General features: G+C 36.8%; 1 protein-coding gene across 2 annotated transcripts in view; it reads left to right on the forward strand.

The window, feature by feature from the left end:
* Positions 1-726: 726 nt before the first annotated feature.
* Positions 727-20,481, forward strand: part of LOC101984514 (casein kinase II subunit alpha'-interacting protein) — a 96,422-nt gene continuing 76,667 nt past the window's right edge. For both annotated transcript variants that reach the window (XM_013352999.1, XM_005345245.2), the window contains exon 1: positions 727-939. The gene's annotated coding sequence lies outside the window, so the exon portion shown is untranslated. The remainder of the gene's footprint in view (positions 940-20,481) is intronic.

Raw genomic sequence — 20,481 nt, forward strand, 5'->3', positions numbered from 1 at the left:
CTTACAGCTTATTCAGAGTTGAATTAGGAGAGAATAAGGAGATAGAAATTGGAAATAGAGACAAATTTCTTAAAGAATTCTCTCTTGTTTAAGTAGAAAAAATAGTGAATAATGAGAATAATGTGAACAGTGAGAAAGATTTTTGTTAATGTGTTATTATGTTATTATAATACAGTAGGGAGTTAAGTAAAAGCAAGATATGTGGTAAAGAATACTGTCTAATGCCATCAGGTCTGTGAACAAAAAGTACAAACAAAAACTGAAATGGCCAGTTGAACCGAAGTTAAAAATTATTCAACCATACTAGGGACTTAAATTTCATATATTATTTATATTATCTTGACTTTGCTTTTCATGACTTGATCAATTTTCAATATAATAGTTGAAAAGTATGCTCACTAAAATTATGTAAAATTCAATGATTTTGTTCCATAGTAATTTAATTTATTCATTTTTTAATGTATAGATATTTTTCAAATAATGGGTATGATGTTTCACAAAAACTATTCTTATAGTTGTTTTAAACCTAGATATTCATTTTCCAATAAGACCAATTGTGATTAGAAGTTGTTTAACCTGATTTACCAAATACTATAACCTGGCTTGATTACATCATTCATTGTCTGAGACAATTCAATTACCTAGGATTTTATTTCAATGAGAACACACATTCCAATGTCTAACTCAAGATTCTGGAACTCCTCTCCCATTGTGAAGTATACCTAGGGTAGGAGTGGAAACAACCACTTGCTCACACTCCACACCCTCATCTACCATCAGGGAGGGTAGATAGGAAGGCTCCCTTGACATAAAGAACAAAAGCAATGGGGTAATGGAGACCCTCAGCCACAGGTATCATTACCAGTGAATATTAAATGAAGATCCTCGGGTCACCCACAGCTACAGGGATGAAAAGAACCATTCAGCAGCTACAGTGTGGTAAGTTTCCAAAAAGATGTCTATGTTTATCAAGAATGTCTCACATTAACTATGTCTCTGTTGTGAAACATTGAGTTTTTATGTGTTTGTTCATATGTGAGGGTTTTATTTATCTTGCTATCATGAATATACTGAAGGCCAGTCAGTGAATAATCCTTGGTTCAGGTCTCTGCTTTTGTGATTAAGAGATAAGTTCTCATTAGGCAGACTAAAAGTGGGTTTATTATCTGTGCTTTACCTCAGCATAGAACAAGATTTTTGAAAAATTGTTCGTGTTCTGAATAAACACAGGCAAAATTTTCTCTTTTTAAATTCCCTTAACAATACAGTGAAATAATCATCAATATAGCATTTATGTGCTATGAGGTATGATCCATCATCTACAAATGTGTTACTGTGGATGGGAGGATGTGCCTGGGTTGTATTCAAATGCTGCACTATTTTTTATAAGAGACTGGAACTTGTGGGTTTTATACCTATGACAATCTTTGAACAAATTCCCCACAGATATCAAAGGAAGACTTTCAAGTATGTCCAGAACTGTGCCCATTTCTGATACACTCTATATAAAGAGTGTACAATGAGAACTGATATATGTGTAATGATAAGGAGCAGGGTGGACAAAAGTACTGGAGGAATTTCTGAATCCTCCTCACTTAAACTATTTTCAATATTCATTTAGTACTCTTCATAAATCTGTGAACATTGACAAACCATATAATTCTTGGTTGAAAGGAATGTCAAGCAGAACAGCTCCCAATTATGGGGGTGAGAACTTATGGTTATTTTCCTATGTGGAGAAACACTTTATTTTGATCTATTGAAGTATTTTTTTTGTTCCTTTCTTTTTGATCTTTTGGGCCATTATTGTAACTGTCTTCACTCACCATTTTCTGTCTTGAAATATAAAGCAGATATGTTTAGATATAAATTGAACCTGAAAAAAAATGTATATACATTCTGCTATTTGTGAGAGCACTGAATGGTTTTCAATTTGCTGGATGGAATATTGTATCTCAAATGCACCACAGAAGCACTTGGGTTCAAGAGGTTTAGAGTTGTAATTACAACTCTTTGAGAGTATGAATTACAGTTAAGTAATTTTTTTTTTGTTTTACAAGAAATGGGTACACAGATGTATGTTCTGAATACTTACAGAATCTTAATTGCCTGCTATGGAGTGTGAAGCAGTACTTAGGAGTATGATTAAATGGACTAAGATGCAGAGAAGGGAAATATCTAGGAAGGAAAACTGGTTATATTGCCTCTGATGTGCATGCTTTTCTTCTATTTTGTCAAAATTGTATGTTTTCTAAGAAGAGACCACTAGAAATCAACTGACTTGTGATTTATGGTGATTGACTGTCATACTCAAAGAACAGTTGTTACTTGAAAGTCCACTTTACTCTTCGGAATGATACACACATGAGCACCAGATCTCGTCCCTGTTTCTCTATGGTCTCAGTGTTACTGTGAGAAAAAGCCATTGGTCCGGTTGGGATTTGTGGAGGGTTCTTTATCTCTTATAAACTCAAGTGCCAGTCACCAGGCTGGGTTTGATTAGGCTTTGGTGGTTTCTCTTGAAACCACCTTGAAAGACTAATGAAATTTGAGTGACTGAAGCAACTTTCTGGGTTTTTGTTTTTGTTTTTGATTTTTTTTAATTGAAAATAGATTTTTCTCATACATCTTATTCTGACCATAGCTTTCCTTCCTTGGCCTTCTCTTAGAGCCTACCACCACCCTACCTGTTCAACTCCACATTTTCTTTCTTTAGAAAACAGACAAAAACCAATCAAACCAGGAAAAAATTAAAAAGCATGAGAAATACACACACACACACAAACACACACAAATGCCCATAAAATACAAATTGGAAAACCATAATATATAATAAGCAGAAGATAAGTAAAATAAAAAGATTAAAAAATACCCAAACAAAGTAATTTGAGAAAATAATCTAGAAAAAGATCATTGAGTTTGTTTTGTGTTAGCCATATGATGCTGGGCATGGGGCCTACCTACCATTAAGTGTGGTTTATGTACCCAGTGAGAGTTCATTACAGAAAACTAATATTTTTCTTTGTAAGTTGTTGTCAGTTGGAGATGGCTTCTTGGCTAGGGGTGGGAGCTTGTGTCCACTTCCCCTCTCAGCGCTGGGAGCTATCTGGCTTGAGTTTTTCTGACCCTGTCCATGCTACCATGATCTATAGGTTCTTGTCTTGGTGTGTCAGAAAGACACTGTTTTCTTGGTATCATTCATGTCCGCTGGCTTGTACAATATTTACGCTTCCTTTTCTGCAGAGTTCCCTGAGCTCAGAAGGGGAGGGTTTGATAAAGACTTCCCATTTAAGACAGAGTGCTCCAGGATCTCTCACTCTCACACATTGTCCAGCTATGGATCTATGTATTAATTCCCACACACTGCAAGAAGAAGCTTCTCTGATGGTGAATAAGATGGTGGTAATCTATAGTTACAGTAGAATGTCACCAGGAGTTATTTTGATTGCATGACAGTAGTATTGGATTTCCCCCCAGACCCATGGCCTATCCAGTCTCAGGTTCTTGGCCACTAAGCAGTGTTAGACATAGATTCCACCTCATAGAGGGGCCTTGATCCCATCAGATGGTGGTTGGTGACTTTCACAACTTTTGTGCTACTACACTTTGTGTTACCTGAGCAGCTTTATCTTAGGCTAGTACTCTTAACTGAATCTCAATGGTATATATTTATATGAACCTTTGTCTTACTTAATTGCTATACATAGCGGTTTAAAACCACATCTTGAAGACTTTGACAATTTTATAATTAACCCAACCGAACCAATGTGTGCTAAATCAGAAAATTTAGTGTATTGCATCAGGTTTTGTTAATCTTTTCTAAAACTTGCATGCAAACCTCTTCTCATTTTGCAAACTTCTATGGAAGCATATTTACTTCTCAATTAACTTTAGAAACCCATAGGAGATTTATAAAATCTATGAAGTGACTTATATTTAACTAAACTAACCAATTATCTCAAGACTTTTATATTAAAATTTACATTAAAATAGAGATAATTGAAGTAATTTTTCTTAAACAGATTGTTTTTCTTAAAAATAAAGTAGTAAAATATACATTAAATGTTTATCTGAGCCATAATTGACACAACACAATATAAAGGAAATTGTGAAAGATGTATAAACAAGACACTTGCCTATAAACAAGACACTTGCTTTGGAGTCTTTCAGAGCAGACTAACTTTAGTACCTGACGAGGGGAGCTTTTCAAATATAGATCTCTGTTTTGCAATGCGCTGCTTGTGACTCTAGGCATCTCAGGGGACATCTGTGAATACCTGTTTCCTCCACTGTCAGATAGGAACTGATAAGACTAAAATAGCTATGTCAAATACCTCATACCTCTTGGTATTCCATAGTCACTTAATTCACATATCTGCACTATTATCATCAGTAAGCAAGAGGTGTCTTAACCTTTTAGCTCATCAGCACCAGAATTTTGGCCCAGAGTAGGAATCAGGCAACCTTGAGTTGTTTCCAAACTTAGTAGTTATGGCATCAACGTATGAAGACCTAATGTGTTGACTCTGTTGTATGGAGGCCTCTTGTTTGTTCTCTGGCTTTTCAGCCCCAAGATAATCACACAGAAACCATATGATTTGCAATACTTTTTGGACAATAGCTTAAGTGTATTTCTGGCTAACTCATATCTTAAATAAACTCATCTCCATTAATCTGTGTATTGCCATGTGGCTGTGGCTTACCTGGTAAGTCTGCGTCTGTTAGCATCTTGTCTCCAGCATAGCTACATGACTTCTCTCTGACTCCTCCTACATTCTCCCAGCATTCAGTTTAGTTCCCCCTTCCCCAGCTAAGTTCTGTCTTGCTATAGGTTCAAAGCACTTTCTTTATTAATCAGTGGTAATTGCAGCATACAGAGAGAAATCCCACATCACTCTATTCATAAGAAAAACAGTCTGAAGATGATGCTCATTCTCTGGAAATCGCGTATTTGAGACCATCATCGTTTATTTAAGTGTATGAAGTTTGGTATGTTTGAAAACAGTGTATTGTTTTATAATCACTCTTACACTGATGCATTTTTGCTTATCCTTTCTCTGTCTGTCTCTGTCTCTCTCTCCTTGTGTGTGTGTATGTGTGTATGTGTGTGTTCCTCTGCCACCCTCCACATTACCTTTTGAAGCAATCTCTCACTAGACCTGAAGGTCCCTTTTTGATGACATTGTCTATCAATTAGCTTGAGAAATCCTCTTGTCTCTGCCTGTCTTGATGCTAGGATTTTAAATGTGGACTACCACATCTGTTATTTGTATGTGTGCATGTGTGTGTGTATGTGTGTGTGTGTGTGTGTATGCGTGTGTGTGTGTGTGTGTGTATGCGTGCGTGCACATGCATAGTAGGTGGGTGGCTTTATCTGGGGATCCAAATTCACCTTTTCATGTATTTGCCAAAAATACTATGAGAATTGTTATCTTCTCAGCTCTTATTTATTATTTCTTGTTAAGTAGAGGTTTGTATAAAACCATGTAAGTGATTTGGTATTGTTAAATCTGGTTGTCAAAACTATGTTATTTTGGATTTGAAGAGATTTTCATTTAAATAAAGTTTATGTGTATCCTGTCTGTTTTGATTGCATTAGCAATTGGTAGACTGTTGTAGCCGATGATAGAACATAACAGAAATTGCTATATGGAAGCTTTTATTTCCCCAGTCTAGCTTTTAGAAGAACACTCTTGGGTCAATCAGTTCTCTTTTCTATTATTAATGTTTCCTTACAGGATGGCACACAATAAGAAATTCTGGTGTCTGATATTTCCATAAGGACAATTTCTGTAATGTTTTTGCAAGACTAAACATGGAAGATTTATTTTTATCAATCCTACACACTCAAAATTTTGAGGTAAAAATTTAGTAGATCCTGATATTTTTTTGGGTTGGGGGAAATAAGAGTTGCAACTAATTTCAAGTTATACTTGAAGGTATTCTTAGAATAAACAGAATCTCATTCCCCTAACAGGGTCACCATCCTTTTAATATCTGTTTATCATATTCTGGTAAGACATATGAAATAATTTTCATCACCAATAAACTTTTCTTTGTGGAGAGGATTAATGCTTTGAGATTTAAAAGTTTATATATTTGAATTTTTCAATGAAAACATGTGTTTTTTATTTTGTTGAGACATTACTTTAAAACCCTCTGTTTATTTCCTAAACTTTAACCTTAATTATGGGGTCATATTGAGCAGCTCATCAAATATTGGGCAGAAAACATTAGCTTAGAGTGTAGAAGAGATGAGCCCAGAATACTAAGCTAATCACATTTGTTTTGCTTTATGTAAAACAAATTGGATAGCTACATGGATTCAATATATTAATTCCTAACATGTAAAATTTTAAACATAAAAATCTATACATGTAGCCTTTTAATATGAAATCAATACTTATTTAAACATTGTCTCACATTGTTAGGATGATAGGTGTTTAAATCTACAGGCAATAATGGCAAGCCTACACATTTCCCATAATAAATTAATGGTGAAGGGAAAGCTATCATTACCACGTTGTAAATTACACAGCACGTCTTAGGTGATTTATCTAGTGCCTCAAACCCAGCAAATTTCACTAGTTGGGAGCCATTTGAAATGCATGTTAATTCGATGCTCTCTCCACATCTGAAATAAAAAAATATCAGAATAGACTAATTCTGATTTCCTTTCAAATATTGTATTTTCATTTCATTTATGGTTCTTTAATCTTTTTAGCCATTTTAAAGATTTAGAAGATGCTGATTAAAGCATTTCCTCTGATTAATTGCATTTTGGCTTTCAACTGTTGTATTTTATTTTAAAATCAAGTGTGCACACATTGTCTGGATTAGTGGAGCATCTGCTCTTCCTGGCCTCTGCAAATATTTATATAAATCTTAGTGCCACCCGTTCCCTCCAAGTTCTCACGGCTTGGCTACTACTGATTGCATCTCCTCATTAAGCCATCTTCAGGATACAGAGATGTAAATAAAACAGAGGAATGGCTTGCATTTCAGAGATGTTTGTGTTCATGGCTTGCCATTCAATGCAAGCTATTGGATTTTTAGAATTCATTTTGAAATGGTGTTTCCTTAACCTCTGTTTTCTTTAATTAAACATCAGATTTTACTAAGTTACAAAATATTCTGGTTATGATAGGTAGTCTCTTATAAGAAGGCTCTTATTGTTTTGGAAATCCTTTATAAAATCATCATGACAAAAAGATTAATATTTATTAGAAAAATTAAAGTAACACACCAAGGCTGAATAGCTCTTATATGTATTTTCTTTTTTATTTTTAATATTTTTTCTTGCTTTACAAAATATGTCTGTGGGCTAAGAAAAAACTAAAGGTAGAGCTATAAGGAATGCGATAGTAATGCTTTCTGACTGTCCTTCACCTCCTTTCCCTTAGCTAATTGTGGCTTTCAGAAGGGGAGAGTTCTTTAATCTGGGGCTTTAGCTTTACTGCATGCTTTGATTCAGAAGTAGAGACATCTAGTTGACTTCATTTTACAAATTGTCCTTTGACCATGTAGACTCTGTGGACAGAATGGATTTTTTTCTATTGCAAATATTTAAGGCTGAGAATTTCTTTTCTTGCAGCTTTATGTAATTATGTTCAAAGGGGTTTGAATTAAAATGGAACAGATGTGTCCATCTTTAATTATGGTGTAACAAATTGTGTTACTGTAAGGCTTTATTAAGTGAAACGCTCATCTTTATGCAATAATTGGTCAGACAGCTTCAAAATGTTATCAGTGCGCAGAGTATTGCCTGCTTCACTTAGACTTCAAAAGAACACTTAAAGGCTCATAGGGTATGCACATGGAGCCAGAAGAAATGGGGGAAACTATTTACGTTTGCTTTTCTATTTCAAGTGGCATGTAAGCAATCACTAGAAGCATACCACAGATTTTACTGTGAATTATGAACTTATCTAAATAAGGCAAAAATATCTGACATTATAGATATATGGAAAAAGAAGAGAGAAAATACAACTTAGTTTTAAATCACTTTAAAGATTTCCAGAAAACATTTATATTCTTTTGTGTAAGTACAGTCCTATAAACAGGTGGCTGGAAAAGACTCCTGTATGCTCAACTTAGTCTTTTTAGTCTCATCAAGAAACTACATAGAGACTTAGAGCACAGTGTGCCCCAAAGACCCACCCAAACTGCAAAACCCATGCCAACCAACCAACCAAACAAACAAACAAATCTTAATTCATGGTATTTTATCACAATAGGAAAGTAACCAATATGGAAAACTACACCTTACTAGTTATAGAAAGCTCTTCAATCAAATAGTGAAGATTGATAACTTCAAAACCATTTTAGTGTGTTTTGTCAAAATTATTGTTAATTGAAGAAAATTCAGATATGGGTTAAAGAAAACAACCAACAGAACTGTTCACTTGAACTTCATTTCTCCACTTGATGATGGCCATGGTCAATATGTTGATGAGCAACTTACAAAGGTGTAACTTTGTATAGCTAGTTATTTTTAAAATAATTATATGATAAACTTTATTAGATAATGAAAAGATCTAATAATGCAGTCATTTCCCATGTCAAATGCAGTGCATTAATCATTTATATCCAAGAGAAATCAGCATTAGATATGAGGATTTCCAACTTTCTCCATTAGAAGGTTAATTAGCTATGAAAACATATTAACCACTTAATTTAATAACTACTGAGTTCATTTAAAATGCTGATTACTTTAAAATCTCATATTCTATGAGACATCATTAATGTTACATCTGTGGAGACATCCTTTGCAGTTGCTGTTCTTCTTTTCTAAGCCCATCATCTACTTCTGCAACCAAGTACCTTTTTATGTACTATTAAGATCTTCAGAATTTTGTTAATCTCCACATTGTGATAATTTATAACACCGCTTTTAAAACACCCTACTTTGTCGTGGATCCAAAAGTTGTTTTTTGTGTTTGGGCTCTAGGAACAAACATCTGGATATAAGTTAATTTTTTATAATTCTATTTTTTTATTTTGTCTGTCACATTAATGCTCTCTTTCCCGTTTGGCTATCTAAGAATTTGTACATTTAAAATTAACATATATGAAGGTAATTCGTTAATTAATTAATTGAGTAATTAATGCACTAATGTCTTCACCCAATCTCTGAACTACCACTCAAGACAAAGGAATTAAGAAAGCACCGTTGGGAAGAAATGGCTTTAATTTAACTTTTTTTGAGTGCCTTTCTTGAGTAATGAGAATTTATTTTTAATTTGAGCATGCATGTTACACATAAGGGATAACAGGATCATGTGAAATACACACCTGAGATTTTAAAGAGACATAAAAACATTTATAAATTTTAATTTATAAAATTTTATAATTTTTGCAGAAAAAGTCTATTTTGAAGATGAGTTCACAGACTAATCTTTCATTTGTGAATGAGAAATTAGTCTGAATGAGTCCATTCTCAGGGCCCACACACATTTGTGAATGAGAAAGCAGACTGAATGAGTCTGTTCTCAAGTTCCATACATATTTACAGAAGATATCCAATCATGTGATCTCCTGCTGAACAATTTATCATTGATTCAATGTCACACTGACATATAAACTTACAAATAAAAAGGATACATTGTAAACTTATTTTAGAATTTTTGAGAAAATTCTATTAGCCTTATGAATTCTCCTTCAGGGTGGGTTCCTCTCAAGTGTCAACAGTGTATCGCCTAATGACTTAGGCCTACAATATTTTAGAATATTCTGGAAAAGTCTTCATCATGTATCCACTCAACAAATGTACACTCATTTGAATGCAATTTCATACTCAAAAAGTGCTAGACTAAAGGAAAAAATATAGAGATGTTTTGTCAGTCACTGAAGCTTGTCATAGTTTTATAGTTCTAAGGTGTGTTATGCTTATTAATATTTGCCTGCCATTAGAGACTTACAGTAGATATAACTTTATCTCTTGTTTGTCACGAGTTCTTTCCTGTGCCTCACTCTGTATGACCTTTGCTCCCATGCCATGGAGGACATCCTGCTAATGGGATCTGGGTTAATCAGAGACCCCAGTAAGCAGAGCCATTCTCCTGGCCACTGGTAGACAAGTAGGAGGGGCTTATTGAACTACTGATGTGAGAGGCTGTCATTGAAACTTAGATACGAAGTTTTAAGAGCATTCTAGAATATGTAATAATAATAGTACTTTTCTGGTCCTAATCTAATAGGAACATTATTTACCATGTAGGGGTAAATACTGAGATCAGAGGAATGATGAACATTTACGAAAAGGTTGCTATTAGTATTTTCTAAATATGCATGTGATATAGAGTAGGTGATCCTGACCTAACCGATTCATTTAAATGATGAAGAGAATCGTGAAAGTCGAGGAGTTGGGGAGCTAGCAAACTGCAAGACAGTCATGTCTGCTAGAGGGAGGTGACTGGTTAGGTGGCTGTCACCTGTAATTATAGAACTCAGGCAGAGGAATGGTGACTGGGTTAGGTGGCTGTTACCTAAAAATAGAGAATGCATATGATATGAGAAGCAAAACTAGAAAGGTAGGTAAGAACTGAAAGAAAATAATGCCGCCTATCCTGCTAGGGGGTAATGATTGCCCTGATTGTTATGGAGAAATGTGTTTTAGGACCAAATCGACATTTTAGGAACATGAGTAAAATAGCAGTGAAGAAAAGTGACTAACAAAACAATATGAGACTCGAGATTGGAGCTCCTCCAAAACAGTGGACGCTGACCAAGACTATGAGACTGGAGCCTGGAGCAGCTCTGACACAGTGGATGGATGCAACTTTGCAGGACTGTTTCTTTTTTGTTTTTATTTTTGTTTCTTTTGTGTTTACATCAGGGATGAAAGGGAAGTTCTGGTCCACTCATTCTAGCAGCTGTTGTTAGGGAGAATAAACAGGCCAGGGAAGGGAAGAAGACATTGGCTATGATGGATGCCTAAGAGGGGCAGGCTGTCAACAGGGGATGATTATAATATGGGCATAGAAGATGGCAAACAAGATACTCGAGTCTTTATGGCAGCTGAGAATGAGGGGCCCGTGGTTGGTGCATGTGCAATGATTTTGGTGGATGGCGGAGGAACAAGGCAAATTGTAAAATGATGATAGAGCAAGTGTAGATAACACTTTCCAAAAATTTCACTGAATGCAACAGGAACAAAAATGGGTTTGCTGAGTGAAAAGGCTTTGGTGGTGTTTATTTTGTGATGGGAGTGAGCTGAATGTATGTGTCTGTGCTGTCCTGAGGCCCAGAAAAATATAGTGTTTTTCCAGGGTCAGACTTTAAGATGACCTGTCAGATTGCCACATCTATACCTTTTGCAAGGAATCTGACTGATATCTATTGAATGACTAAGAATCTCTGATTTCAAACTCACTTTCAAGCTACAGAGACTGAAGATGCAGTTCTTGGTTGGCATAGACCTCCTGCCATATTGGTTTTTATAATGTTTCTCTAATTTTCCTTATATCTTTTTTAACTCATGGGGTTATTTAGACAAGTGCAATATTTTAAGTAATTGAAGATTTTCCAGATATCTTTATTAATTTCTAACTTATTTCCACTGTGGTCAAATAATATACTTTTTTTTTATGAGTTTTGGAGAAGCGTTTTATGGCTCGACTAGGGTTTTTTTGGCAAACACTCTGCTTTTGAAAAGAGTGTGCAGTCTGGTGTTGCTTGGGGTGTTTCACAAATATTCTTTCACACTTTTGTGTTCAGGTTTCTTAATGTTTCATACTGTTGAGCTGTACTGTGTAATATTTATATTATTTTCCTCTTTGATTTTTAACATTTTCTTAATTATGTTGCCAATTTGCTAATATTTTCCTACAATGTTTCATCTACTGATAATTGATAGTACCTCATTAGCAACATTTTTAATCTTTATAAATTAGACTTGGGCACATATTTTATATCTTTATTATCTTTAGTTCACAATATAATTATAAACATTTTAACGGTCTCATAATTCTAACATAAACTGCTCATTCTAACACAGTTCTGTTTTATTTACTCTTCTCATGTTGGTATGGTTTTTGAGTCTTGGTAGGTTTGATAAACAGATTCTATTAGTAAGAATTTACCCTTCTAGTTCAGAAGAAATTTCAAGTCCCTATAATTATTCTTGAGCTTCATTCCAGTGTTTATTTCAACAAATTAATTAACTTTAAGTGAATGAATTAGGCTGCTGCTTCTGGCTTTTCCATGTATGACTTGTTCCAGGGTTATTTGACCTAGTCTAGGGTTAGTTTTTCCTCATCATTGAGATAGTCTTTCCTGAGCATCCCACACATCACTGGTGAGTCTGCCTGTTGGGAAAAGCTCCCCTGCCCCAATAATGTGTTAGTGCCAGCAATGTTCCCGGAGTTTTCTCCCTGCCTTGGATAGTTTCCTCATGCATGTACATTTTCTCTGTGTAACTTTTGAGGAGATTCTCTGTTGACTTTCATAGTTTTGATTCTAAGTGTTTTTCTTCCCTCTGCCATTGTTCCATGGGCTCTAGCAGGTGCACCCTCAACCTCTGACCCCTCGCCTCAGGGAGACTCTGGACTTCTTTCCTGAATTCCTCTCTTAGAACTGTAAAAGTTTCGTGGACAGCTCTGGTAAAATCTGAGAAAGGAGTGTAAAAATACAATGGAAAAGAAAGATAATTCATGTAGAAAAAGAAGTCTCAAAGCAGTATAATTTTAATTTTTTTTCATAGAAAGGAGACAATAGAGGACGTTTGAATAACATGGTGAAAGATTGCAGTATACATGGTTATTATTTAGAGCTATTGTTTAGTAATGGACAATTAAAAGGCTCTTGAGCAATAGATACAGCACAGTTGCTTCAGAAAGTATTCAATTTATGGTTGTTTTATTGTTGCAGTGAAATATCTTCCCATTATTTGATGGATGATTAATAAAAACTCGGAGTTATTGGGGTTTGACCTGAAGACCAGAAAAGCAAAGCAGCCAGCCCCTGACTCTTAACTCAGCCTCAGTCTGAAAATGGCAATCTTGCCTCGGGAATGTCGGAATGAGACTGTGCCTAATGGGCTGTCTCCTCCCATTTCATAATCCTCTCTAGTGATGGGATTAAAGGCGTGCACCGCATGGTTTCCATGGTAACTAGTGTGGCTACTGGGATTAAAGGTGTGTGTTACCACTGCCTGGTCTGTAAGGCTGACCACAGGACTGCTTTACTCTCTGATCTTCAGGCGAGCTTTATTTATTAAAATACAAATGAAATGCCATTATAATCATTTTTCCAAGTCTTGGTATCAGACAGAAGAGTTATTTCGTTAAATTTGTCATGTGTTATATGGGAAAAAAGAAAACAAGAAAACACAGATTTTAGGCTAGCTATGAAAGAAATAAGGAGAAAATTAATAAGCCTAGGTAGGAATGAGCAAGCAAAAGGTTACCTTTATTCGATCAGAACGTACTGTGTGCAGTCCTCTCACGGCGTTTCATCTTCGGAATGATCTTAGTTCCCTCTTTGCAAACATGTTCGGCAAGTTACAGGCATCCACTGGGTTAAGCAGAATTCCATTTTCTTTAGATGAGAAAATTGAGGCCTTTGCCCACATTTACCCAGTTAGGAATTGACTGAAGGAGGATGTGGGTCCGAGGAGCCTGATTTAAGGCCCACACATGTAACCACTGACTATCTTGCCAATGAGTTTAGAGTGGGAATTGGGTAAAAACATGCAGGCATGCTGGAAGGATTGGGGGTTGTGGTCAGAGAGCAGGATATTAATGCTAAAGACGCCAGCGCCTGAGCACTTTTGGGTGATGTTGGACCTAAAGTGGGTGATGAAAGAAGAGCTGAAGTGAGGCTTACAGGCAGTTCTTGATGATTCATGTTCATAGACATTAAGTGCACCCATGGTAACGGCTGAACTGGAGGTAAAGGGTAGACTAATAAAATTTTATTTTTGGAACTACCATTGTTGATGATGTGATGGGGTTTGGTAAGGGAGTGAATGAATCCACTCATTGTAGGCCAGAGTAGAAAAATATGTCTATTGAGTACTCTTACAGGAAGAAGTGGGCATGGGCAGCAGTAAAAGAATCACCTGGCTGCCAGCTAGTCTCTCTAAAACATTTCTGGAACCCCATTTCCTCTTCTCGTGGTCCCATTTCTAGGTCCATCACACAGAGTCACAACACTCTGTAGAAATTTTTATTTGGACGATATCTTCTCTTCAGTTAGGGTGTCCACCATGCAGTGCTTGCCATGGAAACGAGGGTGGTCCTGATTGGTCAGTGTTTGACTCTCCATATGGGTGGCAGTTAACACCAAAGCTACTCTTTGGGAGCTGAAGTCAAATCAGTTTTTCACTGGAGGTTTGGGTAGAAATGAGTCACTGTTTTCTTCCTGATACATATTGGGAACACTTCCTGGACCAGGCTTTCCTTGTGGACTGTCCCTAATAGTGAGACATCTCTTCCTGCCATGGACTTCTCACTACAAAAGATTTCTTATAGGTCTTTGGAAAAAATTGACAATTCCAACATTGGCCACCTCATCTTATTGTGGAAAAAAAAAGTTGTCAGGTTTCTACTGCTAGGTGACTATAACTGGGTATACCATTTGCCTTCTTTCCTGAAGTAATCCAGGGTCTTCTTTAGGGGTGCTTTTACTGTCGTTATTTGGGACACTGGCTTCGATGAGTTCCTTGACCTGACTCTTCCCTGACTGAATCTTCAGTATCCTCCAGGGATCAGCAGAGCTGGTTTGTTAAGCAATAAAACCCACTAGGACCGCTACTCAATGATGCACCAAAGCTTGTGGAATCAGTTTTTTGGTGGCTCGTTCACTACTTGGGTGGGGATGATATGGAAAGTCAATTTTTTTGGATGCCATCTTACTTTTTACATAAACACTTTACTTTTTAAGTAAAAAGTGTTTTTGTGTTCATGAATGTGTGCATGCATGCACACATGTCTGTGTGTCCATGTGCATATATGTGTGGTGTAGTGTATGTGTGGAGGAGAGAAACAAACCCGTGCCAATTAGTTCTCTCCTCTGTGGGCCTTAGGGAAGGAACTCAGGGCCATTCCATCGACTCTCATCTGCCAACTTAAAATAGGAAAGCATGTTACCATTACTATTACTAACAACATGCATTTAAAGAGGCTTATGATTTACATAAATTTTCTGATGGAGAATCAAGGGGAAGGTGCTACAAATATCAGTCTGAGAAAGGAGACCTTTATCAGTTCCATGTTGTAACCTGTAGGTTTCCAGTGTGGAATTCAGTCCAGAGGTTCCTGCATTTGGGCAATATTTTCTTACTCTGACTTTGTTTAAAGTGGGTTTTTCTGCTTTGTAGCATTTATTCCTCACTGGAAAATTATAAAGGAATTCTCAAGAGTCTAGTTTAATCCTTCGTTTAAGGAGGTGTTACAGACTCACTGGTTAGGACCGGGACGTGGATTTCTGGTGGTAGCCAAGGACCTTGGCTTAGATGCTTCAGTGGTTAGCTGTGACAGGACAGCTCTGGCATTTCAGCTCGCTGTGTGTGACATCCCGCTACTGTCACATTCAGGAATCATGCTGTCACCAAATTCTGTCACCACGTTAGGTTAACTGAAAACCAAATTATCCTGGCCTGGTATGAAATCAACCTATAAGACAGCAAATTAGGGAGGGTGGGATACCTTTTTTTTTTTTTGAAAAGTCATTTAATATTTTCAAGTCAGCAAGTCTTAAATCTTGGTTATTGAATGAATCATGAAGTTAGAAGCAAAATATTTTCCTCGAGCAATAATTTTCTGCCCCCATGTTTGTTTTCACTGTTTTAGTTGAGGCACTAACATGATCGCAGTTTCCCAGGATTAAAAAAATGATCCGGGTGGTGACTGTAAGTGGGGGAAAGGCTGGGGGAAGAGTGGAACTGGTTGGTTGAGCCGCTGCCAAGGGGAAGGATCTTATATAGAGGCATAATTAATCTTGCAGGGTGTGTGTTCTTTTCACAAGTCTAGCCTGCCCCGAGTCATCGTTATTGGGAAGAGAAATATTTAGCTCACAGGGATTGTCGTAGGACTCGGTGCTGAGGAGGAAAGGCAGAGAGCTGCACTGGGGAAGCTGAGTCTTCCTGCACCAGTCAGTCACGTTCCGAGTCGCCCTCAGTGGAGGCTGCGTAGATATCCTAGTCGTAGATATCCTAGGCAGCATGTACAGAAAGGATGTGGTGATTATGATATTGAGGGGAGCGGCTAAGTGTCTTGGTGAGTTTTATTTTGCATCCTTTATTGTTCTGCAGTATTTGCAATTTTAATGGACAAAAAAAAAAAGAGTTTTTGAGATTGAAGATGTTCTGAGAAAAGTCCACATCGCTTACTTTACTTACGTTCCCTTAATAGCCCCGAGTTTCAGTTTTTAGAACTGGCCTGTAGCTTTGCTGCAGGGCGTGCTTTGGATGGCAGATCCCTAAGTCTAATCAGGCAAATGTAAACCATTAAACCAGCAAAGCACACGTTAGTCTTTTCCTCACTCACGAACTCACCACTTGATGCTGCTGAACGCTAGTGACATGAAGCAGTTCCGTGTTATTGAAACGATTTGTTTGGTTTCATGGGCATATGATCCAGTGCTAATTTGCAGAGGCTTGTTCCCAAAAGCCCACTTGGATAGCATTTATTAAAAATGCAAGTCTTTTGACTAATGAATGGTAAGATGATAATATTTTGTTTCTCTTCCAAGTAAACAGATTGGATTCCAGAAATTTGAGTGATGGAAACAATGACCTTTAAATTAGTTTTCAAGTGGTAGAACGCTTTCTGCTGTGAAAATGCATATACAAATATCTTGGAGAGCATGGGCCTCCAAGGAATGGTGGGGGGAAAAGAAGTGATGAGCTGAACAATATGGACTTCACATGGCATTATTAACATTTCTTTCTTAGAAGTAGTTTTATAATCTATGCTTAGGGGTTCTATTTTAATGCAGAAAGTGTTATTGTTAAAACCCCTTCTAGAACAGTTGGGATGTCCGTCTAATTTTTTTTTTCCAGTAAAGACACCACTTTTGAAGCTGGGGCCCATTTGGATCACTGGAGACTTAGACACAAGATAGTGTGTCTACTTGAACATGGCATTCTTGCTGGGGAACGGAGACAGTGAAAATAATAGGGATTATTTTTCTTATTTTCATCTCCTTGTTAAATTTCCTTGGCCAGTGTGTTTTTGTTAGCTTTTGTTCTGTATCAACGGAACATCTATTACGTCCACTTTACTTTGTAACTGGAAGATATGTTCTAGCAGCTATGGTACCTCTGCCAATCATGTTCCAAAGGCCAGGAAGTCACTGCCCCAAAGTATCTCATATCTCATAAAGTGGTAGGAGCTTTCTCAGGCGCCGTGTGAACCTCTCAAATGCTACCACATCTTTGATGGTGCCACTCTTGACATAGAACCCGGAGATTAAATTCTCATTTGTTAGTCAGCTGCTCCTCTGATGTATTTGGGAAAGAGGGTTAGTTAGCCTGTCCACATTCTCCGAGACTCATGTTCTGCAAAGTGGAAGGAAGGGAATGAAAACAAATTCATAATATTTTTGGAGAAGAAAGCTGGAGTAAAACTGATGACCAGGCAACCTAATGATAAACACAAGAAAGAAATGGGTTATTTTTTATAAGTTTTAATATAATATTATTGATTGTAAGTATCCACATTGGAGCATAGTGAAAAAGAGTAGAAATAAATGAGGCCAGATCTTGAAGCTAAATGTGGATTATATAAAATCTCATAAGATATTGATTTTGAATTCTACTATATTTGAAAGAAAATGATTCTTTGTATTTTAAGTGGTTATATGTGCAAAACATGTGTGTTTGTGTGCATGTGCACAAATGTGTGTAATCAGATTGTTCTTTCTGTAGAATACAATTTTCGACGCTGGAGAAGAATCCAAATCAGTAATTCTAAAGGCCTTGAAATCAAGAGCAGGCATCAACTTAAGTCCATTTTCCTACTGAAATATTAACAGTCTGAGGTAGAATGGAAAGAGTTGTGGCTTTTGTTGCTGACAATTTGACTGACGGATGCAATTTCAGAGGAGTGGAGTCATTGAATATCTATGGTAAAATATTAGAAGCAAGGACATTAAAAAACAAACAACAGACAAACCTGAAATCCAAAAATGCTGGGAATAAAATCCAACTATATCCCTGAATGACTTAGTCTATGTGATGCCTGCATTTAATCCAGAGGGTTTCATGAAAAGGCAGGAAGAGAGGAGATGTGAATTGTTGGTGAAAGACATAACTGTTTCTGGTGAGATGTTGGAGTTTCCCCTTGGTTGAGTGAATCCTATAGTCTGCACACAACCTGGGTGGTAGAAAACAGAAGCCTATTAGATTGATTCGTCAGAGGGCAGAATTATGGGATAGAAGACCAACTAGAAATTTACTAGGGGGGCTTACAGGCAAGAAACCACCAAAAGGGTGAGCCTCATAATCTTGAGTTTATAAAGTCAGCTGAATTCCTTGGCAGATGCCTAAGCAAAATAGGCATGGAAGAGAACACCAGGGGGCCAGGCTAAACCAGTGGTAACTAGAAGCCAAGAAAGCTTGGCAATGATGTGAGCTTCTCTCCACACCATGGGGGAGTTGGATTGTAGTATTAGTTCACAGGAGTTAGTCTCTTACTAGGACCCAAATCCGATGCTCTGAAGAAAAAGAGATGGACATTAGTGTCTCTCTCCAATGCAGAATATCTTTTATTGACAGAATGCTTAGGCCTCATCTACCCACAATTTCTTCTGGTGAAGTCCTAACTTCCAGTATAGTTCTATTCTCAGGGTTATTTCCTACAGTCATCAAGTAGTCAGAGGGTTACTTTTTCCATTCCTTCCATTTTGTCCCCCAATGTGTTAACATTGACCATTGCTCTATATCTGCTGAAATGCAATATTTCACTGAGCTTTAGAGATGGAAGTTACTGTTTAAGGAAACAGTTAATTGAAGACAGCCAGGAGGGAGTGTTGATCCCATAGGATTGTTTTTCTTAGAAGGTGAAACAGATAGCTAGGACTTTCTTCCTCCTTGCAGACGTACAGGGAAAAGGAGAAAAGGGCAGGCAAATGTGTAAAGAGAAGGAGGCCCTCTGCAAGCCACAGAAAAACATTCCCCAGAAATCAAGTTAGCCAGCATGTTCATCTATAAACTATAACCACCAGAACTGAGAGAATAAATTTCTGTTATTTTATCCACTTAGTCGGATGTACTTCACTGTGGTAGTCTAGATATCCTACCTACCATGACAAGTTTTCAGGGGAAACATGCTAGCCAGAGAAATAAAATGAAATGTGGATTCATGTGCAGGAAGAAATTCTTAAATGTAATCTGATTACAATTAGCTCAGATGTTAAATTAGCACAGACATTAAAGGTGCTTTTGAGATTATTCAACAAATGAAAGGAAAATGGGCTCAGACAGAACAAGTTTTTAATGCTTGAACAAAAATGAAATTTAAAAGAGAAATGGAAACAAAAATTTTCTCAATGGAAGTTCTTCAGTGTGTGTGCAATGTAAATATGTGTCTATATGCAAATATGTGGGTATGGAAATATGTGTGTATATATGTAAATCTCTCTGTATGTCTGTGTATGTGTGTGTGTGTATTTTGTGGACATGCATGTGGTAGCCAGAGGCTAACTTCTGTTGGCCCTCAGGCATTGTCCATATTGGTTCATTTTTTTCTTCTCCTTTTCTTGAGATAGGGTCTCTTATTTGTCTTGAACTCATCAAATATGTCACAATGGCTGAGAAGCAAGTCCTAGGGACATGTATGTTTCTTGTGTCTGACTCTGAGTTATAATCATGGACTACCCAGTCTGAAGCCTTCATATGAGTTTTGGGACTTCAACTCAATTTCTCACATTTGATTGGTACTCTACCAACTTATTCATTATAGAAATGGATATAGATAATAAGGAAAAATTAAGTTTCCTAATTTAAAGTAGTAGTTTAACCAAAAGAAGACAACATAAAGACAAAATGGCACACAGCTCATTTGAGACAAATCCAACTAGACAATAGTGTTAAATGTGTACGGTCAATATAGGATCTGTTGTGGATGAAACACTGGGTTTCATTGGTTCACTATAAATATGTATTGAAAGTGAAAGGACAGAAATTTATTTGATTCAGGGAGTTGGAATATCTGTGCTAACATTGATTTAAATAGGCTTTGCAGTTATTACTAAAGACAAATGTAGGCATTTCATAGTGCTAAAAGGATCAGTATAGAAAGATATAGCAATTATAAACATGACCTCAATCTGTAAAACTACTTAAAGATAAATTAAGATAATGTAGATAGCTTTGTGGTTAGAAGTGGGATCACATTTGGCAAGAAAAGAATCAGTTTTTGCCAATGGAGTGTTACTGGGAATTTTAACTACACTCCAGGGCAGGCCCTATATTTAGGAGTAGTTGGCTAACACACACACACACACACACACACACACACACACACACACACACAC

Source organism: Microtus ochrogaster, chromosome 2 (genome assembly GCF_000317375.1).
Source record: "Microtus ochrogaster isolate Prairie Vole_2 chromosome 2, MicOch1.0, whole genome shotgun sequence".
Classification (NCBI taxonomy): Eukaryota; Metazoa; Chordata; class Mammalia; order Rodentia; family Cricetidae; genus Microtus; species Microtus ochrogaster.